Source organism: Triturus cristatus, chromosome 3_2 (assembly GCF_964204655.1).
Source record: "Triturus cristatus chromosome 3_2, aTriCri1.1, whole genome shotgun sequence".
Classification (NCBI taxonomy): Eukaryota; Metazoa; Chordata; class Amphibia; order Caudata; family Salamandridae; genus Triturus; species Triturus cristatus.
The window spans coordinates 738,991,371-739,014,415 of record NC_140584.1 but is presented as its reverse complement, the minus strand read 5'-3'; the positions used below and the strand labels follow the sequence as shown (position 1 = coordinate 739,014,415).

The following is a 23,045-nucleotide window of genomic DNA, read 5'->3' as shown; positions in this document are numbered from 1 at the left end:
TCCCCACTTGGTGTCCCAAGTACACCACGGAACCCTGCCCGATCTGGCACTTGCTTGCCTTGATCGTGAGGCCTGCTCGGCGCAGAGCCATCAACACTTCCCAGAGGTGGCGCAGGTGTTCGGGCCAGGTGGCACTGAACACTGCGATGTCATCCAGGTAGGCGGCACTGAACGCATCCAGCCCAACCAGTACCTGGTTGACCAACCTCTGAAAGGTGGCAGGGGCATTCTTCATCCCAAATGGCATGACTCGGAACTGGAAGTGCCCATCTGGTGTAGAGAATGCGGACCTCTCTTTGGCCCCATCGGTCAAGGCGATCTGCCAGTACCCAGACGTTAAATCAAACGTGCTGAGGAACCGGGCAGCCCCCAGCCGATCAATGAGCTCATCAGCTCTGGGGATGGGGTGCGCGTCAGTCTTCGTTACTGAATTGAGTCCTCTGTAGTCCACACAGAACCGGAGTTCAGGTGTGGCTCCCGGCGCAGCAGCTTTGGGGACCAAGACCACGGGGCTGGACCAAGGACTGCTGGAGGACTCAACCACCCCTAGTGCAAGCATTTTGGAGACCTCCTCCTTAATGCAAGCTCTGACCCTGTCAGTTACCCTGTAAGCCTTGTGCTTTACAGGTAAGCTGTCTCCTGTGTCCACATCATGGACGCACCAATCTGTGACACCAGGAACCAGGGAGAATCGGTCGGAAAACTGCCCCAGCAAGTGGCGGCAATCTTCCTGTTGTTCGGGCGTCAGGGTGGGTGAGAGGTTAACTCCATCCACTGACCCATCTTTCTCAGAGGCCACTAAGAGGTCAGGAAGAGGCTCGGTCTCCTCTTCCATTCCATCATCAGTGGCCAGCAGCATGCCCACTTCGGTCCTCTCTAAGTGGGGCTTAAGGCGGTTAACATGTAGGACCCTCAAAGGGTTCCTGGGAGTCTGCATGTCCACCAAGTAGGTGATAGGACTTTTGCGCTCCACAACCTCAAATGGACCTGTCCACTTATCCTGAAGTGCACACGGCTCCACTGGGGCCAAGACCCACACCTTTTGTCCAGGTTGAAGCTCTACCAGAGTGGCATTCCGGTCGTACCACCGCTTCATCTCCTCCTGGCTGGCTTCCAGATTTGCCTCAGCAAGTTGCCTGAAACGCCGAGTCTGGTTTCGGAAGGCCAGCATGTAACTATATACATTCTGGGGAGGTTTCCTGGGAGATTGCTCCCAGCCTTCCTTTACCAAACTCAGAGGTCCTCTTACCGGGTGACCATACAGAAGCTCAAAGGGGCTGAACCCTAGAGACTTCTGCGGCACCTCTCGGTAAGCGAAGAGCAGGCATGGCAAGAGGACGTCCCACTTACGCCTCATTGGACCGTCCAGGCCCATGATCATGCCTTTGAGGGTTCGGTTGAATCTCTCAACCAACCCATTTCCTTGGGGGTGGTAAGGAGTGGTGAACTTGTAAGTTACCCCACACTCCTTCCACAGGGATTTCATATATGTGGATATGAAATTGGTCCCCCTGTCGCTCACCACCTCTAGAGGGAATCCCACTCGGGAGAAAATTCCCATCAGTGCCCGTCCCACCACGGGGGCCGTCACTGTCCTCAGAGGGATGGCTTCAGGGTACCGGGTGGCATGGTCCACCAAGACCAGGATGAACCTGTTGCCCAGGGCTGTCTTGGGGTCCAGAGGCCCCACAATATCAATACCCACTCGCTGGAATGGCGTACCGACCACGGGGAAGGGCTGCAGAGGAGCCTTGTGCTTCCCTCCGCTCTTACCACTTGCCTGGCAAGTCTGACAGGTTCTGCAGTAGGAATCTGAATTCTTGTGCATTTGGGGACAGTAAAAGTGGGTGACAAGCCTGTCATAGGTCTTGTCCATCCCCAAATGTCCTGCTAATGGCACATCGTGAGCCAGCCCCAGTAGGAAGGTTCTGAACTTCTGGGGTACCACCAGCACACGGGCTGACCCAGGTTCAGCAGCCTTAGGCTCGGAATACAGGAGGTCACTCTCCCAGTACACGTAGTGTGTTTTGGCCTGAACACCATTGGCCTGGTCTGCAGCCTGCTGCCGCATACCTACGAGAGAAGGGCATTCTTTCTGCTCCCTGCAGAATTCCTCCCTGGAGGGACCTCCTTCTTGCTGCCAATGGGTCAGCTCAGGCAGATCTCCCAGTTCGGCAATCTGTTCCCCGGTAGGCTCCAGAGCATCCCCCTCAGGGTCTACTTCCTCCTGGGCCGTGGGAACTTCGGGGGCCGGTTTCCCGCGCCTCCTGCGCCTTCTCCCTAAGGCCGGTTCCTGGACCTCTCCCTCAGGCTCCAGGACCCTCTCAACACCCCTACTGGCTGCCATGGACCGGGTGGTCACGCACGCCCAGTCGGGTAGACCCACCATCCTCAGATGCGTGGTCTTCTCCACCTTTTCCCAAGGGGAACTCTCCAGGTCGTTCCCTAGCAGACAGTCTACAGGCATGTCAGTTCTCACAGCGACTTGTAGAGTACCAGAGACCTCCCCCCACTCAAAGGGAACTTGAGCCATGGGACAACGACTCTCTACGTTGTCAGCATTGACAACCCTACAGTAGGCATTGGGTACAATTTGCTCTTGAGACACCAGGTGTTGCCTCACCGAGGTCACGCTGGCTCCTGTATCTCTAAGAGCCTCAACCTTCTTTCCATTGATGGTCACTACTTGCCCATATTTCTTAGTGTTAGAGGGCAGGTAGGTTACAGGGACCATCTCACTGTCTCCTAGCGAGACTAGGGTCATCTGCCCGGGACCCCCCCCCTCCTGGACTGCTACCTCCTCCCCAAAGTTAACACTAGCTACTTGCCGGGGTGGAGCACCAGTGGGTGCGGTCTTACCAAACAGGCGACACTTAGGATCAGAGGCAATGTGACCCGGGTCACCACACCTATAACAATTGAAGGGCCCCTTTGGAACAGGTCTATCTGTCGGGGCCCCGTTCTGCTGCGGGGGTGGGGGAGGCTGAGAACCCTTCTGTTGGTTCCCTTGGGAATTACTTTGGGGGCCTTTTTGGAACCCCTTCTGTTTACCCTTGTCCCCCCCACTCTTCTGCTGGGGACCCTGCCCACCTTTGGCGGAGTCTCCCACTTGACCCTTGTGGACCCTGGTGCTGAGCCAGCGGTCCGCCTCCTCAGCAAGCTTCCTCGGGTTGGACAGCTTGCTATCTATCAGGTGCTGGCGTAGCTCAGGAAAACATTGACTGGACAAGTGCTCCCATGCAATTAAATCAAGCAGCCCTTGATAATCATTCACTTTGCTACCCTTCACCCAACCATCCAGCGCTCTGCAGAAAAAGGTCACATATTCCACATACGTACTCTCAGGGATCTTCTTGGTCTCCCTGAACCTCTGTCTATATAGCTCAGGAGTTAACCCATACCTGGTCATTAAAGCTTCCTTCATATGGGGGTATGAGGTCTGGACTTCTAAGGGCAAATCTAACAGTGTGTCCCGCCCTTCCGCAAGGAACCTTCCCCACAACCCCGCTCCCCAGTCTTTCTCAGGGACCCGGTGTGAGGACATGGCCACCTCGTAGGCTCTAAACCACTGCCCTATGTCATCCTTTCTAAAATACTCCTTTACTACATCTTTGGGGATGTACACCTTGGACTCTACCTGCGCTGGTGGAGTGCTGCCACCAGAAGGAGCGGTGTCCAAACTTTTCGCCTTCAGCTCCAACTCCTTCAATCTTATATCATGATCCATTTGGCGTTGTTGTGCCTCCAGGGCCAACTTCTGCTTTTCCATTTCCATTTGTCCGGCCAACTTTGCCATCTCCATTGCATGCGCCCTGTCGGCTGCCCTGTCTGCCAGCTCCTCTGGCGACCGGACTCTGCTGGGCTCCTCAAGATTGTCGGGTGGAACGATGTCCCCCGCATTCCGTGGGTCTCGTGACTCCTTCCAGGCTCTCAACGCCTTGGTGTACTGGGTCTTCCTCTTGAATCCAGCATGGGGGACTCTGAATTTTACACTGTAGCCTTTCAATTGCTCCATCGTGTAGCCTTCCAGTCTCTCCCAATCCACCTCATCTATTCCAGAAATCACGGAGAGCGCTCTTCCAGCAGAGAGTGAGCCAGGCATGGTTGCAGTAATGGCAGATGTCTCAACAAAGTTCAACAATTAAAAACCTGTGGCTGCGTTACTTGGTCTGCTCTCACTATCTGGTGATTAATAATTCACTGTATGCAAATTACAAGTGCAAATCCGAAATCCCACCCGCTGCCAACAATGTTAGAGTCGGGGATCTCTGGTTGGCGCAAGGTTGCCCTTGTGTCAAGCAGGAACCCTCTCCTCCACGTCAGGGCGCAGGATAACCCCTCGCGAATGACCCTTGCTCACCCTCTAGGTGCGTGGCGTGAGCAGCCAAGGCGATTCCTCAGGCGTTGTTGGTTAAGCACTTACAATCATACACACAGTAAATACATCAATCCCCCCAGAAACGGACACCAGACTTGGATATATATAAAAATACGCTTCTTTATGTCAAAATAAGGATATATATCTCAGCAGATTTATCACAAGACCAATAACGTTTTCGCTATGCCACCAGGTTGTAAAGCGGGCAAATGTTCGTTGTTCGTAGCTTCAAATGGATACTTTGTAGTCTCTTGCAAAGGTTACTTGGGGTTCCAGTACTCACAGAGATCGGCTCCTGCGAACGGGGAAATAAGGCGTTGCGGGCCCCGAGCCCGATACTGGACTTCTTTCGTGATGTGGAGAGTCGGCACAGGTCGGTGCGACACTCAGCTTCGGAAGTGTTCTTGGGTCCTCAATCAGCAGGTGTGGGCAGGTAGGCAGGCGCGGCCAGCGACCCTTTAGCACGGCGGTGCAGGAGGGTCTCCACAGCGGGGGCGGCGCGGCCTGAGATGTCCGGGGATAGCGAAGCGGGGTCGCAGGGCACGGTCAGTGCAGCTGGTTGACCCGGCGTAGATCACAGTCGTCGGACGGCTTCCGGCGGGAGGGGTGATAGCGCGGTCAGCGCGCTCCAGTAGCAGGCGGTGACAGGGATGCAGGCGGCCTGGCCCGGGGACAGAGAGCGGCTCGGGACGGAGCGGGGCTCTCACGGGTTTGAGGCAGGCAAGCTTCTGAGTGTCACGGCCCTAGGAGGGGCGATGAGGGGCGCAGTCTCTTTCCAGCGGGATGCACACACGGCTCGAATTGGAGGACGAGCAAAAGCACAGAGAACCCACTGGTCCTGGGGTTCAGTTCAGGGGGCAAGCTCAGATCAAGCCCTTGGAGAATGTTCAAGCACAAAGTAGCAAAGTCTTTTCAGTAAGTCTCTTCCTCTCCTTTCTCAGCAAGGCAAGCAGCAGGCCAGCTCCTCCAGCGTCTTCTTCTCCTTCTAGTCGGGCAGAGGTTCTTTGTGGTAAACAGGATTCTGATTCTTAGGAGCCAGGCTCCTACTTTTATACCATGATTCTTTTGTTCTTTAGCGCCAGGGGGCCTGGGCCTGGCTCAGTCCAGTTCTGGAGCACTTTGTTATGGTGACTCTGCTCTTTCCTTTCAGCAGCAGGGCAGAGACATCAGCCGCTCCACAGGGGGCGGCGCCGGCTTTGTGGTGGCAGAGCACAGGTCTATTCAAGAGTCAAGGTGTACTCCTCCCACCCATCCAGGTGTCACCTCTCTACCCACCACCTGGCAGCCAACCTGTCTCTGGGGATTCCCCAACCCTGCTCCTTACTGTTGCTAGGCAGAACACACACACACACAGCAGAGGCGGACTGAGATGGTCAGGTCAGTAAATACTAACTTTCTAAAAGTAGTATTTACAAACCCAGGATATTAAAATAAACTTGACTACAAGAAGTATTTTATCATCCTGAGTTCAGGCATACTAAACTTGACACTTCTACCATGCTCTCTGAGTCCACTGGGGTCACAGCGTTGGCGTGATCCCGGCAGCCCATTCTGGCCTATGGAGAGCAGGTAGCCTTCAATAGTGAAGAACGGAAATGGCTGTAATTCACTACTAAGACATGCCACACACATCAGGGCATGTCCTACCTTATGCCTACAATGCACCCTGCCTTTGGGTCTACCAGAGGGGTGGCTAATATGTAGGTAAGGGAAGGTTTAGGGACTGGCAAGTGGGGGCACTTGCGCAGTCAGCGCGACGGTCCCAGACCGCGCACAGGGTCTGCGGTGGCAGACCCTAGACACACTTTACAAGGCCGCTTCCGTGGGTGGCGCAACCAGCGCTGCAAGCCCACCAGCAGCATTGGCATTCACAAGCCCTGGCACCCCTGGTGCACTTTACTGGGGACTGACAGTGAATCCAATAAACCAATCCTGGACATCAATTACAGGTACATTTTACTTCGGGAGCACTTGCACTGCGGCACGGATTAGCCGTGGCGCAGACCCCAGAGCGGACAACACCAGCAAAACAATCGAGGCACACCATCAAAAAGTGGAAGGGAAACCCACGCCAAGGTGCCAGGTCTAACACGTGTCCCCTCCAGCTGAAATGTGGGGAGAACTACCCTTGCCCAGGGGGTTCCTCGTCACTAAGGCGGAAATACCTGGACAGACCGTCAGCGTTGGCGTGATCTGTACCAGGACGGTGTTCCACCGTAAAGTCCATACCCTGTAGGGAGATGGACCACCTCAACAGCTTCGGGTTCTCACCCCTCATTTGCATCAACCATCTGAGGGGCCTGTGGTCCGTCTGAACCCGGAAGTGAGACCCAAACAAGTAGGGTCTTAGCTTCTTCAGCGCCCAGACCACAGCAAATGCTTCTCGCTCAATTGCACTCCACCTACTTTCCCGTGGAAGTAACCTCCTACTGATGAAGGCTACGGGTTGGTCCCAGCCCTCCTCAGTCATCTGTGAGAGAACAGCCCCTACACCATGCTCTGAAGCGTCTGTCTGTACTAGGAATTCCTTGGAGAAGTCAGGGGCCAAGAGCACGGGCGCCGTGCACATGGCAGTCTTCAGGGTGTCGAAAGCTTTCTGACAGGTGTCAGTCCAAATCACGTTCCGGGGCTGCTTCTTAGAAGTCAGCTCTGTCAAGGGGGCAACGATCGTTCCATAGCCCTTGACAAACCTCCTGTAGTACCCAGTGAGCCCCAGGAAGGCCCTCACTGCGGTCTGCGTCTTGGGGGGTTCCCAAGCCAGGATGGTCTCAATTTTGGGTTGCAAGGGTGCCACCTTGCCACTCCCCACTTGGTGTCCCAAGTACACCACGGAACCCTGCTCGATCTGGCACTTGCTTGCCTTGATCGTGAGGCCTGCTCGGCGCAGAGCCATCAACACTTCCCAGAGGTGGCGCAGGTGTTCGGGCCAGGTGGCACTGAACACTGCGATGTCATCCAGGTAGGCGGCACTGAACGCATCCAGCCCAACCAGTACCTGGTTGACCAACCTCTGAAAGGTGGCAGGGGCATTCTTCATCCCAAATGGCATGACTCGGAACTGGAAGTGCCCATCTGGTGTAGAGAATGCGGACCTCTCTTTGGCCCCATCGGTCAAGGCGATCTGCCAGTACCCAGACGTTAAATCAAACGTGCTGAGGAACCGGGCAGCCCCCAGCCGATCAATGAGCTCATCAGCTCTGGGGATGGGGTGCGCGTCAGTCTTCGTTACTGAATTGAGTCCTCTGTAGTCCACACAGAACCGGAGTTCAGGTGTGGCTCCCGGCGCAGCAGCTTTGGGGACCAAGACCACGGGGCTGGACCAAGGACTGCTGGAGGACTCAACCACCCCTAGTGCAAGCATTTTGGAGACCTCCTCCTTAATGCAAGCTCTGACCCTGTCAGTTACCCTGTAAGCCTTGTGCTTTACAGGTAAGCTGTCTCCTGTGTCCACATCATGGACGCACCAATCTGTGACACCAGGAACCAGGGAGAATCGGTCGGAAAACTGCCCCAGCAAGTGGCGGCAATCTTCCTGTTGTTCGGGCGTCAGGGTGGGTGAGAGGTTAACTCCATCCACTGACCCATCTTTCTCAGAGGCCACTAAGAGGTCAGGAAGAGGCTCGGTCTCCTCTTCCATTCCATCATCAGTGGCCAGCAGCATCCCCACTTCGGTCCTCTCTAAGTGGGGCTTAAGGCGGTTAACATGTAGGACCCTCAAAGGGTTCCTGGGAGTCTGCATGTCCACCAAGTAGGTGATAGGACTTTTGCGCTCCACAACCTCAAATGGACCTGTCCACTTATCCTGAAGTGCACACGGCTCCACTGGGGCCAAGACCCACACCTTTTGTCCAGGTTGAAGCTCTACCAGAGTGGCATTCCGGTCGTACCACCGCTTCATCTCCTCCTGGCTGGCTTCCAGATTTGCCTCAGCAAGTTGCCTGAAACGCCGAGTCTGGTTTCGGAAGGCCAGCATGTAACTATATACATTCTGGGGAGGTTTCCTGGGAGATTGCTCCCAGCCTTCCTTTACCAAACTCAGAGGTCCTCTTACCGGGTGACCATACAGAAGCTCAAAGGGGCTGAACCCTAGAGACTTCTGCGGCACCTCTCGGTAAGCGAAGAGCAGGCATGGCAAGAGGACGTCCCACTTACGCCTCATTGGACCGTCCAGGCCCATGATCATGCCTTTGAGGGTTCGGTTGAATCTCTCAACCAACCCATTTCCTTGGGGGTGGTAAGGAGTGGTGAACTTGTAAGTTACCCCACACTCCTTCCACAGGGATTTCATATATGTGGATATGAAATTGGTCCCCCTGTCGCTCACCACCTCTAGAGGGAATCCCACTCGGGAGAAAATTCCCATCAGTGCCCGTCCCACCACGGGGGCCGTCACTGTCCTCAGAGGGATGGCTTCAGGGTACCGGGTGGCATGGTCCACCAAGACCAGGATGAACCTGTTGCCCAGGGCTGTCTTGGGGTCCAGAGGCCCCACAATATCAATACCCACTCGCTGGAATGGCGTACCGACCACGGGGAAGGGCTGCAGAGGAGCCTTGTGCTTCCCTCCGCTCTTACCACTTGCCTGGCAAGTCTGACAGGTTCTGCAGTAGGAATCTGAATTCTTGTGCATTTGGGGCCAGTAAAAGTGGGTGACAAGCCTGTCATAGGTCTTGTCCATCCCCAAATGTCCTGCTAATGGCACATCGTGAGCCAGCCCCAGTAGGAAGGTTCTGAACTTCTGGGGTACCACCAGCACACGGGCTGACCCAGGTTCAGCAGCCTTAGGCTCGGAATACAGGAGGTCACTCTCCCAGTACACGTAGTGTGTTTTGGCCTGAACACCATTGGCCTGGTCTGCAGCCTGCTGCCGCATACCTACGAGAGAAGGGCATTCTTTCTGCTCCCTGCAGAATTCCTCCCTGGAGGGACCTCCTTCTTGCTGCCAATGGGTCAGCTCAGGCAGATCTCCCAGTTCGGCAATCTGTTCCCCGGTAGGCTCCAGAGCATCCCCCTCAGGGTCTACTTCCTCCTGGGCCGTGGGAACTTCGGGGGCCGGTTTCCCGCGCCTCCTGCGCCTTCTCCCTAAGGCCGGTTCCTGGACCTCTCCCTCAGGCTCCAGGACCCTCTCAACACCCCTACTGGCTGCCATGGACCGGGTGGTCACGCACGCCCAGTCGGGTAGACCCACCATCCTCAGATGCGTGGTCTTCTCCACCTTTTCCCAAGGGGAACTCTCCAGGTCGTTCCCTAGCAGACAGTCTACAGGCATGTCAGTTCTCACAGCGACTTGTAGAGTACCAGAGACCTCCCCCCACTCAAAGGGAACTTGAGCCATGGGACAACGACTCTCTACGTTGTCAGCATTGACAACCCTACAGTAGGCATTGGGTACAATTTGCTCTTGAGACACCAGGTGTTGCCTCACCGAGGTCACGCTGGCTCCTGTATCTCTAAGAGCCTCAACCTTCTTTCCATTGATGGTCACTACTTGCCCATATTTCTTAGTGTTAGAGGGCAGGTAGGTTACAGGGACCATCTCACTGTCTCCTAGCGAGACTAGGGTCATCTGCCCGGGACCCCCCCCCCTCCTGGACTGCTACCTCCTCCCCAAAGTTAACACTAGCTACTTGCCGGGGTGGAGCACCAGTGGGTGCGGTCTTACCAAACAGGCGACACTTAGGATCAGAGGCAATGTGACCCGGGTCACCACACCTATAACAATTGAAGGGCCCCTTTGGAACAGGTCTATCTGTCGGGGCCCCGTTCTGCTGCGGGGGTGGGGGAGGCTGAGAACCCTTCTGTTGGTTCCCTTGGGAATTACTTTGGGGGCCTTTTTGGAACCCCTTCTGTTTACCCTTGTCCCCCCCACTCTTCTGCTGGGGACCCTGCCCACCTTTGGCGGAGTCTCCCACTTGACCCTTGTGGACCCTGGTGCTGAGCCAGCGGTCCGCCTCCTCAGCAAGCTTCCTCGGGTTGGACAGCTTGCTATCTATCAGGTGCTGGCGTAGCTCAGGAAAACATTGACTGGACAAGTGCTCCCATGCAATTAAATCAAGCAGCCCTTGATAATCATTCACTTTGCTACCCTTCACCCAACCATCCAGCGCTCTGCAGAAAAAGGTCACATATTCCACATACGTACTCTCAGGGATCTTCTTGGTCTCCCTGAACCTTTGTCTATATAGCTCAGGAGTTAACCCATACCTGGTCATTAAAGCTTCCTTCATATGGGGGTATGAGGTCTGGACTTCTAAGGGCAAATCTAACAGTGTGTCCCGCCCTTCCGCAAGGAACCTTCCCCACAACCCCGCTCCCCAGTCTTTCTCAGGGACCCGGTGTGAGGACATGGCCACCTCGTAGGCTCTAAACCACTGCCCTATGTCATCCTTTCTAAAATACTCCTTTACTACATCTTTGGGGATGTACACCTTGGACTCTACCTGCGCTGGTGGAGTGCTGCCACCAGAAGGAGCGGTGTCCAAACTTTTCGCCTTCAGCTCCAACTCCTTCAATCTTATATCATGATCCATTTGGCGTTGTTGTGCCTCCAGGGCCAACTTCTGCTTTTCCATTTCCATTTGTCCGGCCAACTTTGCCATCTCCATTGCATGCGCCCTGTCGGCTGCCCTGTCTGCCAGCTCCTCTGGCGACCGGACTCTGCTGGGCTCCTCAAGATTGTCGGGTGGAACGATGTCCCCCGCATTCCGTGGGTCTCGTGACTCCTTCCAGGCTCTCAACGCCTTGGTGTACTGGGTCTTCCTCTTGAATCCAGCATGGGGGACTCTGAATTTTACACTGTAGCCTTTCAATTGCTCCATCGTGTAGCCTTCCAGTCTCTCCCAATCCACCTCATCTATTCCAGAAATCACGGAGAGCGCTCTTCCAGCAGAGAGTGAGCCAGGCATGGTTGCAGTAATGGCAGATGTCTCAACAAAGTTCAACAATTAAAAACCTGTGGCTGCGTTACTTGGTCTGCTCTCACTATCTGGTGATTAATAATTCACTGTATGCAAATTACAAGTGCAAATCCGAAATCCCACCCGCTGCCAACAATGTTAGAGTCGGGGATCTCTGGTTGGCGCAAGGTTGCCCTTGTGTGAAGCAGGAACCCTCTCCTCCACGTCAGGGCGCAGGATAACCCCTCGCGAATGACCCTTGCTCACCCTCTAGGTGCGTGGCGTGAGCAGCCAAGGCGATTCCTCAGGCGTTGTTGGTTAAGCACTTACAATCATACACACAGTAAATACATCAATCCCCCCAGAAACGGACACCAGACTTGGATATATATAAAAATACGCTTCTTTATGTCAAAATAAGGATATATATCTCAGCAGATTTATCACAAGACCAATAACGTTTTCGCTATGCCACCAGGTTGTAAAGCGGGCAAATGTTCGTTGTTCGTAGCTTCAAATGGATACTTTGTAGTCTCTTGCAAAGGTTACTTGGGGTTCCAGTACTCACAGAGATCGGCTCCTGCGAACGGGGAAATAAGGCGTTGCGGGCCCCGAGCCCGATACTGGACTTCTTTCGTGATGTGGAGAGTCGGCACAGGTCGGTGCGACACTCAGCTTCGGAAGTGTTCTTGGGTCCTCAATCAGCAGGTGTGGGCAGGTAGGCAGGCGCGGCCAGCGACCCTTTAGCACGGCGGTGCAGGAGGGTCTCCACAGCGGGGGCGGCGCGGCCTGAGATGTCCGGGGATAGCGAAGCGGGGTCGCAGGGCACGGTCAGTGCAGCTGGTTGACCCGGCGTAGATCACAGTCGTCGGACGGCTTCCGGCGGGAGGGGTGATAGCGCGGTCAGCGCGCTCCAGTAGCAGGCGGTGACAGGGATGCAGGCGGCCTGGCCCGGGGACAGAGAGCGGCTCGGGACGGAGCGGGGCTCTCACGGGTTTGAGGCAGGCAAGCTTCTGAGTGTCACGGCCCTAGGAGGGGCGATGAGGGGCGCAGTCTCTTTCCAGCGGGATGCACACACGGCTCGAATTGGAGGACGAGCAAAAGCACAGAGAACCCACTGGTCCTGGGGTTCAGTTCAGGGGGCAAGCTCAGATCAAGCCCTTGGAGAATGTTCAAGCACAAAGTAGCAAAGTCTTTTCAGTAAGTCTCTTCCTCTCCTTTCTCAGCAAGGCAAGCAGCAGGCCAGCTCCTCCAGCGTCTTCTTCTCCTTCTAGTCGGGCAGAGGTTCTTTGTGGTAAACAGGATTCTGATTCTTAGGAGCCAGGCTCCTACTTTTATACCATGATTCTTTTGTTCTTTAGCGCCAGGGGGCCTGGGCCTGGCTCAGTCCAGTTCTGGAGCACTTTGTTATGGTGACTCTGCTCTTTCCTTTCAGCAGCAGGGCAGAGACATCAGCCGCTCCACAGGGGGCGGCGCCGGCTTTGTGGTGGCAGAGCACAGGTCTATTCAAGAGTCAAGGTGTACTCCTCCCACCCATCCAGGTGTCACCTCTCTACCCACCACCTGGCAGCCAACCTGTCTCTGGGGATTCCCCAACCCTGCTCCTTACTGTTGCTAGGCAGAACACACACACACACAGCAGAGGCGGACTGAGATGGTCAGGTCAGTAAATACTAACTTTCTAAAAGTAGTATTTACAAACCCAGGATATTAAAATAAACTTGACTACAAGAAGTATTTTATCATCCTGAGTTCAGGCATACTAAACTTGACACTTCTACCATGCTCTCTGAGTCCACTGGGGTCACAGCGTTGGCGTGATCCCGGCAGCCCATTCTGGCCTATGGAGAGCAGGTAGCCTTCAATAGTGAAGAACGGAAATGGCTGTAATTCACTACTAAGACATGCCACACACATCAGGGCATGTCCTACCTTATGCCTACAATGCACCCTGCCCTTGGGCCTACCAGAGGGGTGGCTAATATGTAGGTAAGGGAAGGTTTAGGGACTGGCAAGTGGGGGCACTTGCGCAGTCAGCGCGACGGTCCCAGACCGCGCACAGGGTCTGCGGTGGCAGACCCTAGACACACTTTACAAGGCCGCTTCCGTGGGTGGCGCAACCAGCGCTGCAAGCCCACCAGCAGCATTGGCATTCACAAGCCCTGGCACCCCTGGTGCACTTTACTGGGGACTGACAGTGAATCCAATAAACCAATCCTGGACATCAATTACAGGTACATTTTACTTCGGGAGCACTTGCACTGCGGCACGGATTAGCCGTGGCGCAGTGCCCTGAGCGGACAACACCAGCAAAACAATCGAGGCACACCATCAAAAAGTGGAAGGGAAACCCACGCCAAGGTGCCAGGTCTAACATCAGGCAAGTAAAGGAATCCGGACCGTGAGAGCCTCCCAACTGGCTTGAGGTTTTAGAGACGCCCTGGTAGATATGCCAAGGCAGATTTTCTGGAAGGCAGATATTGCTGGGGACAGTCAGCCCGCACCCCAACTTAAAGCCATGTTTGCTTGTGTGGACAGTGCTTTAAATGTAAATATAGGTCTGTAGATACTCACTATTTAGAGTACCTGTTTCCTACTGAGAAGTGCAGGCACTCTATTAAATGTATTGGAGCAGTGCTGAGATGTGGGTACCTCCCCATTACATGTATTGCAGCAGTGCTGAGAAGTGCGGGTACCTTCCCATTACATGTATTGCAGTGCTGAGAAGTGCGGGTACCTTCCCGTTACATGTATTGCAGCAGTGCTGAGAAGTGCAGGCGCTTTCCTATTAAATGTATTGCAGCAGTGCTGAGAAGTGCGGTTACCCTCCCATTAAATGTATTTCAGCAGTGCTGAGAAGGGTGGGTAACTTCCCATTGTATGTATTGCAGCAGTGCTGAGAAGTGCGGGTACCCACCCAATAAATATATTGCAGCAGTGCTGAGAAGTGCAGGACCCACCCATTAAATGTATTGCAGCAGTGCTGAGAAGTGTGGGTACCTTCCAATTACATGTACTGCAGCAGTGCTGAGAAGTGCAGGCACTCTCCTCTTAAATGTGCTAGGAAGGGACCATTCTCAGGCAGGGTAGGGGTGCACACCTCCAAATGGGGGCGGCTTGGGAATTAACCAGCCTCAGGGAGGGTAGAGGTGCTCACAGGGGCCCGGCCTGGGAGGGGCCAGCCTCAGGGAGGGTAGAGGTGCTCATGGGGCCCGGCCTGGGAGGGGCCAGTCTCAGGGAGGTTAGGGGTGCTAACAGGGACCCGGCCTGGTAGGGGCCAGCATCAGGGAGGTTAGGGGTGCTCTCAGGGGCGCAGCCTAGGAGGGGCCCAGCCTCAGGGAGGAAGGGGTGCACTCAGGAGCCTGCGGGCCAGCCTCAGACAGGGACAGGGTATGGGTGCACATGGGGGTGTCAGCCTGGGAGAGGTCAGTCTCATCCAGGGTTAGGGTGCACAAGGGAATTGCCCTGGGAGGGGTCAGCCTCAGACAGGGTATGGGTGCGCATGGGGGTGGGGGGGTATATGACCTGGAAGGCCCAGCCTCATGGAGGGAGGGGGTGCACATGGGACTCGACCTGGGGGGGGGGGGACCAGCCTCAGGTAGGGTCCCGCCATGTGAGGTCGGCCTGGGAGAGCCAGCCTCGGGGTAGGGGTGCACATGGGAGGTCGACTTGGGAAGGGACAGGCCTCAAGCAAGGTGCAGATGCATATGGAGGGAGATCCTGTGAAGCAGCCAGCCTCAGGGAGGGGCGTCCACAAGGACCCCGCACCAGGCAGGGTGGGGCAGCGCTGAGGCCAAGGCTTGGAAGGGGGCCAACAATTAGTAGGGTGGAGACAGACCAGTGCCCCATCTTGGAAAGGTTCAGCCTTCCACACTGAGGGTGGGTTCGATGGAGGGGTCTGTCCTTTAGATGTGACCCGCCCCAGGCACCCTCACCTCTATTCCCCCACCAGTGCCCCTGCCCTGGGTGCACGGTGCTGCTGTGGGGGCACCCACACTGAGCCTTGTGCTCTCTGCAGCTTCTGAAGGAGGCAAATAATGAAGTTTCTGTGCACCCCCCCAATCCCTCAGCCCACCTCCGTGCCCATGAGAATAGCTCTCTGCCACCCCTCCCCGCTCACCCCACACATCTGACTGCTCTGCCCAGGATCTGTTTGCCAGCTCAGCTGGAAAGGAATTTAACCATTGCAGCGCTGGTTGGGGGAGGGAGAGTGGGAGGAGTGGGGGCAGAAAGGGGGAGGACGAGGAGCTGAGCTGACTGAGGAAGAGCCGAGGAAGAACTGAGAATGGTCGAAGAGGATGGTGAAGGTGGAACGGATGGGTGCGCGGGAGGTGTCCAGAGGAGAGGGGTGTCAAGGGTTGAATGTGAGGGGTGAACTGGAGAGGCTGGGCAGAGGGGAGGAGGGATTGAAAAAGTGCGGGAATGAACCTTGGGGTAGGAGGAGGGGCACACAAGGTGAAGGATAATACGAGAGGGGGCGAGGTTTGAACAGAGATGAATCGGAGGAGAGACATAGGAGAAAGCAAAACACGAAGGGCGACTGTGCGTTCACTGGGAACAGTTAAAAGGCAGAGCAAAAACCAGAGTGAAGAGAGGGAGGGTAACAAAGGCGGGGGGATGGGGGGGTGGGAGAAGGATGAAGGGAAGCAGAGAGAAAGCAATAAAGAGGTCGAGAACAGAGGGGCAGTGAATTAACGAGACAGCAGAAGAACAGAATGAGACAGAAAAGAGAGAGGTAAAGAGGTTAAGAGAAGGATCGATAAATACAAAGAGAAGCGAGAGAGCAGTGGACTAGAGAAGGACGCAGTGAGGCAGAGAGCAGAAGGAGGCCACAAAGAACAGACGCATGAAGAAAGACAGAAGAGAAGAGGCAGGGGCCGAAGAAGAGAAAAGAGAAGAAACAAAGAGAGTGGAGAGGAAAACAGAAGGATAGCGAGTAACGGAGAGAAGAAAAGAACAGACAAAGCAGAGCAATGCAAGCACAGAGAGGGGCAGAGAGGGAGAGAGAACACAGTGCCGAGGAACACAAATGGAAGAGAAGCAAAGAGAAAAGAAGAACTAGAGAGGGAGAAGAAGAACAGCTAAAGGGCGGCTAGAGATAAATAGGAAAGTGGGAGGGTAACGGAAAAGAGAACACTGGTAAAGAAAAGAAAGACGGAGAGAGGAGGGTAAGGACAGAAGGAGGCAAAGGATAGTCAGAAACAACATGAGGAGTCTGCACTGATCACTGTGCTAGAGCGGACCTGTGGCTCAGAGCTCACCACACACCCGCCCCTCCCCAGGGGCCTCAGTGTGCAGGGTAGTGCCTGCAGATTTTCTTATCTTTAGGGGGGGGCATCTGTTTCTAATTAGCATGGCCATGCTAATTAGAAACAGATGGCCCCCCCTAAAAATAAAAAAGTGTTTCACGACAGCTGTGAAGTAGACAACCCAGTCAGGATGGGCCGTCCAAGAGGGAGAAAGGGAAGTGGCCCAAAAGCATCCTTTCAATGGGAAGCCAGCGTTTAGCATAAACGCTGACGCCACCCAATGAAAATGATGGGCGGGGCTTCAAGTCCCATTCTGAAATCTACTCTCTCACTTTAGGTCTCCCCGAGCGAGCACCGCATGCCCTGCAACGCTAGGCGAGACCTAAAAACTGTTAGCTTTAAAAACGAAAGACAATGCAGGCACAAGAAGTCTGACTTATCGGAAGATATTGTAAACCACTCAGATACATTTCTACCAGGTCCACACTGAGTGAAAACTCTACATGACTAAATAAAATAGATGTTCCTGTACAACAAACATCTTTCAAAATGAACACGTAATCTCAGCTCCAGCTTGCTACTGTTACGTTCTTCAGCACACTATATAGTTGCTCCCTCTCCGAATGACATATTGAAAAGGTAGGAAAGTTGTAATTTGCATGGGCTGGACTTTATATTATGATGTCAAACAAGGAGTGTTTTTCCGCCCACCCCTAAACATGACAATGGACCTGGGTAAATGTATTTTCGAAGTGCATTGTGGTATATTGTGACGAACATAGTTGTGTGCAGTCTCCAAGGTGCAGGGTCATGATGTAATATAGAATATAGAACTTAGAATTTTAAACTTGTCAGTAGCTTTGGCAGTTGCTCCTGGTTTCTGTAAGGTGAGGTGCCTTCATTTAAATACTGTTTTACCTGCTCTAAACAAGCTGTTGGAGTCACGTTATTTTGGTGAGGTGGCTTCACGCTACATGCATCTAGGATCCATACTCCACAGGCATTTTTCACCTTAAAGCCCCAATTTTAAATTTGGAGGAAGGAGGCAGTTGCTGGCATCCCGGCCACGAAGAGAGTCAAATAGATTATAGAATCCCGCACTTTGCCAGGGACACCTGCATACTAAACTCCATCTGCGTAAGAATCATAACTAGCTGGTGGTGGGCCCCACCTCTCCCTTCATGGAGGCTTAGCGAATCACTCGGCATTTTACCCACAGCTGCAAACATGCCTGGTAGACTATAGGAATGCCAAGGCATTCCAAGCCCTGATGGGGAAACAACTCCTTTTTTTCTTTTATTAAACAGCAACTTTATTACATACAATTAATACTGGAGGAAAAAAATTAATCAATTACAATATACCCAAGAGTCAAGAAAGAACCATCAGATCATTTAAGGCAGTAACAAAACAACACTTCACTGAAAAGAAAATTAATTATTATTTTTAAACCTAGCAACACATAAAAGAAAATTACAGAACTACCAATTTGTTATGGATCAGAAAATCACCTAACAGCCACATCCTCCTTCCATCTATAAATAGGAGCCCAAATTCACCTACCCAGCATTCTCCCTCTTTTACCCTTTCTTTCATAAATCCCTTTTTCAAGATTATAGGAAGCTAGAAGCCGGGCAAGCCATTGCTGAAACGTTGGTGCTGCTTGATCCAACCAGGCAGAGGCTATACAAATCCGCAGCACGGCCATAGCTAGAAAGAGGAAGTAATAAAATTAATCTTGTGTTTCATTACTATCGATCCCTAAGAACATTAGTTCAGGGGTAAGCAGAACTTTCAAATCCAACGATTGATCCAAGAGTTTTTCAATTGCTCGCCTCAAGGTATCTAATCGAGGGCAGATTGAAAACATATGGATATCAAAATCCAAGATATCACACCAGGGACATCAAATTCGTTCCCGTCCACCCCACTGCGCAATCCTTGCAGGAGTATAGTACAGTGAAAATATTGTTTTGAAGTGCTGCGCTTGGAGCCCCGCAGAGCACCGAATAGTCTGTCCCAGTTCTAGGGAGTCAAGGAATATATTTTCATCGATTTCCAGTTTATCTGCCCATTTTTTCCTAATGGTACAGTTCTCATTATCTCTTATAACATCAATAATTTTAACTTCCCTAAAGCCGTTCAACCCGCCCTTTTTCCCAACAAGAAAACTGCTTATCTGTAGGTATTTAAAAAGAATTCTCCTTTAAATACCAAATTTATCCTGAATTTCACAGAATGAACAAATTCCATCCTGACCTAAAAGATCCCCTATTTTCCTAAGCCCGCACCTCTCCCACGCAAACATTGTTGAAGCGAAGCCTCCAGGAAACGTGAGGTTTCTGTACATCTGGGTATGAAAATGTATCCTCCCAAGACCAATCTTTTTTTTAAATGCCGCCCAGAGCTTAAATGCAGCCCCCAAAGTTTTAAATCTTGTTTTTTTTAAATAACTGGGTTCACTCAACTTCATAAAGCAGTTCTCAGCCTCCTCTCGTAATAATAGCTTGTATGTATCTGGTAAACCTATACTAGACCAGGGATCTGAGACACTCCCGCCAAGTAGCCCGCTCATATATAGTTAGGCCGCAGCCCAATAGTACATTTTGAAGTCTGGGGCTGCCCAGCCCCCTCTTTTCCCTGGCAGTGACATATACCTAAGAGCCCTCCTAGTTTTACTGTGTGCCCAAATAAATCTATTCACTATATTTTCAAGCGCTATAAACCATTGTCTCTCAAATTCTAACGGAATTGCCCTGAAGAGGTAAAGTACTTAATGTAAAAAGACCATTTTGGCCACATTGCACCGATCTGCCAGTGACATATGAAGATTATGGAATCTGTCAAAATCAAGTTTGGTCTTCCTACGTATTGGCTCAATATTTTTCTCTACCAGCTTCCCCAGATCTGGTGTAATATCTATACCAAGATAAACGGCTGATTTTGTCACCCACGGGTCATCTAATACAGCCACACTATTCTTAACTATCTGCGTCTTTTGACTATTTAATAAATACCCAGAGAACAGACCAAAAGCTTGTGCTTCACTTTCTATTGCGGCTAAAGCAGTTTGAGGATTGGACGTGACCACAGCAACATCGTCTGCAAACGCCAACATTTTTTATTCCAGGTCATGATAGCTGAGATGTATTATTCAATTACTGAGCGGCAGCTTTCTAATCAAAGGATCAATATATATGGCATAGAGGAGGGGTGAGCATGGGCAGCCCTGCTTTGTGCCCCGTTTAATTATTAATGGTGCGATATACCCCCTATTTAATCTTATACGACCCAACGGTGCTTTATATAAAGCCTGAATTGCCTTAATAAAGCCGCTCCCCATGCCAAACCATTTCATAGCCGCCCAGAGAAAGTCCCAGGAGCCCCAATTGAATGCTTTTTCGGCATCCAAAAGCACCAATGCCATAGGGTCCCCTAAGACTTCAGCTGCATCAAACAGGGTAATAACCCTACGTATATGCTGTGTTGTTCCCCTCCCCGGTATAAACCTGTGTTGACAAAGGTGGAGTGTTTTCCCGATAATAAGATTTAAGCGGGTCGCCAGGGCCTTTGAAAAGATTTTTGCGTCACTATTCATGAGCGTGATAGGCCTATAGGACCCTGGATCCCTAGCTGGCTTGCCCTTTTTTAAAAATACAATAATATCTGTCTCAGCCCAACACTCTGGAACGGAGCTCCCTTGCTGACCTTGACGCATTATATCTACCAGATCTGGACCAATTGTATCCACAAACATTTTATAAAACTCCAGGGGAATCAGGTCCGGTCCTGCTGTTTTCCCAGGTGAAAGATTACCCACCGCTGCATAGATCTCCTTCTGTTTCAGTGGGGTCTCCAGTGTATCCCTATCCTCCGGGGCAATACCCTGTATTGGGAGTTCCCTTAAATACCCTTGAATTACCTCTGCTCCGCAGATTGCTCTTCACTATATACATTTTTATAAAATTGTTGAAATACATCCCAAACCCCAGATGGACCCTCAATCAAATTCCCACTGTTATCTACAATTTCATGAATCTCCCCTGCCACACTCTTTTGTCTCAATCGAACTGCCAGGGTGAGCCCCACTCTCTCACTAAACTCGTAACAATGCTCTATTCTGGCAAGAAATCTTTCCGCTGCCTTAGCTGCTGCAATATCCCCTATTTCTGCCTTAGCTAAAGCCAACCTGAGCAGTATATCATCCAGAGGTTTATTATTGCAGCTGCGAGCTCCTCCTCAACCCCCAATAGCATCCTACAAAGCATTTTCTCCCGTCGTGTCTCCCTCCCCTGCCGATACGGACTGTAACTCAATGTCTCCTCTCTGACCTGGGCCTTGAACGCATCCCAGACCGCCCCAGAGATAGCACTCTTCCTATTGATATCCAAAAAACCCTTAATCCATTCGTTTATGTGACGGATATACTCTGTATCCTTTAAAAGTGCTCTCTCAAAAGTCCAAAACCATTCTGACTTTTCCCCCCTCCCTACTGCAATCGTTAAAATTAAAGGGTTATGGTCCTAGATTATCCGGGGGTGTTTCTCTATCTTACATCTCGAAATTAATGAATATGGAAAAAAAAAATCTAGTCTGATAACTAACTTATGGGGAGCAAAATAGAACGTGCTTCCGGGATCATCGGGATTAAGGTGTGACCACATGTCGACACACCCACTGTTCTGTACTAGATTAGTAAGTGCCCTAAAGAACTTTTTCTTTCGACCCGTATACTTATTTCTAGCTGCCCCCCAGAGTCCCCCAGGCCCTTAATGTTGAAATCCCCACACAATATCACTGGGGTAGACAAAGATGCAAGCTCAACATCCAAGAATTCTAAAATTTCTGGATCATCCCTGGTCGAGCCGTAAACTGAGCAGATGGTAAACACCTCATCATGCAGCATACATTCCACCAATGCCCAACGTCCCCATCGATCGGATAGCTTCCACTTAAAGACTATATCACTACGCCTGGAAAGAATGGTGACCCCTCTTGTTTTAGTATCTTGCGTAGTGTTAATAATAAGTTTGAACCCAAGTTGCTCCATGATGCTACCTTTAATACCCTCTATATGGGTCTCTTGAACACATAATATGTCTATACGTAATGTTTTCAAAACAATTGCGGCTCTTGCCTCTTGGCCTGATCATTCAAACCACAAATATTTATTGACACTACTTATGGCTCTTTTACATCTTTGCCCTCCAGAATAAGTTTGTTGATATATTGTTTTCTTTCCATTTCTATACTTATTAATTAGTTTAAACATGAAATAGTGTGCTGTGCCCTCCACTTCCCCACCACCCGAACCCCCCCCCCCTCCCCTTCAGCCCCCCACCCCCACCCCCCAACCATCCTGCCGGGCAAATAGGTCAAGCATGACCTATGAGAGGCAGCCAAACTCACATCTCAAGCTGCCACGTATTCCCCCACCCCGAACCCGAAATACACCACGATTTTAACATTAGCATAAATAGAACAAAGATAAGAAAACAAGGGAAAGTTAACCAATTACATGTTCAAGGAGATTCCGCTAAGCTGAACCCTCTGCCTAGTAAGAATTTCTCAGCCAACTGTGGGATCCCCTTGAGACGGTCTCATTACTCCAGCCCTCCCCTTTGCCTCTTTCAGCTCGGTCAAGTATTCTTGTGCTTTTAATTTCAGAAAAGAACATTAGACCCTTCCATTTAGGATAACCTTGAGCCACGCAGGGAACAGATAATAAGCTTCACAACCAATCCCCTGAAAGGGGGTTATCATCTGCTGGAGTCTTCATCTCCTCTCGACAGGGGCGTGACAAACGTCTGGCCGCGCAAAAAAAGTATGGCCCTTAAAGGTCTGTTTTGCATCTGGCCGTGCTCTACTCACACTAGCCTGCCAAAGGAGAAAGTTGCCAATATAGATTAAGATTGCTCTAGGTCGCTCGCCCTGCAGTGTTGCCTTTCCTTTGTGTCATTGGGAAGCTATGTGCCCTCTGAACCTCCGTTTTCCAGTTCCATTGGGCGAGGTCCGGGAAAGCTCCTTTTAGAAGTGTTACTACAAATGACAAGATGTTCTCTCCTTCAATGTTCTCACGCTTTGGCAGGGTCACCGGCTTGCTAAACTCTGTGTAAGAAACATAGCTAGCTGGTGGTGGGCCCCACCTCTCCCTTCATGGAGGCTTAGCGAATCACTGGGCATTTTACCCACAGCTGCAAACATGCCTGGTAGACTATAGGAATGCCCAGGCATTCCAAGCCATGATGAGGAAACAACTCCTGTTGCCTAAACCCCCTAACACACCATAATAATCCCTAAAATTAGGGATAGGAAAAATAATTCTATGGATTTCCATGATGCCTTAGGAAAATCCTAGGGATTTCAAATGTCTCTGCCTCTCACTGCTTCTGCCAGGCTGCAGGCATGTCAGCATTGTTTTGTGGGCAAGAGGCAACAACCTAAACGGGCCTTCATAGGACGAGAACCTTTTTGAATAAATAAAAAAATGTATGCACGTAAAGAGAAAATATGGCATATCCA

General features: G+C 51.8%; 1 protein-coding gene across 1 annotated transcript in view; it reads right to left on the bottom strand.

Moving 5' to 3' along the window:
- Positions 1–23,045, bottom strand: part of NEMP2 (nuclear envelope integral membrane protein 2) — a 303,451-nt gene that overhangs the window by 140,317 nt on the left and 140,089 nt on the right. The gene's annotated exons all lie outside the window — the stretch shown is intronic.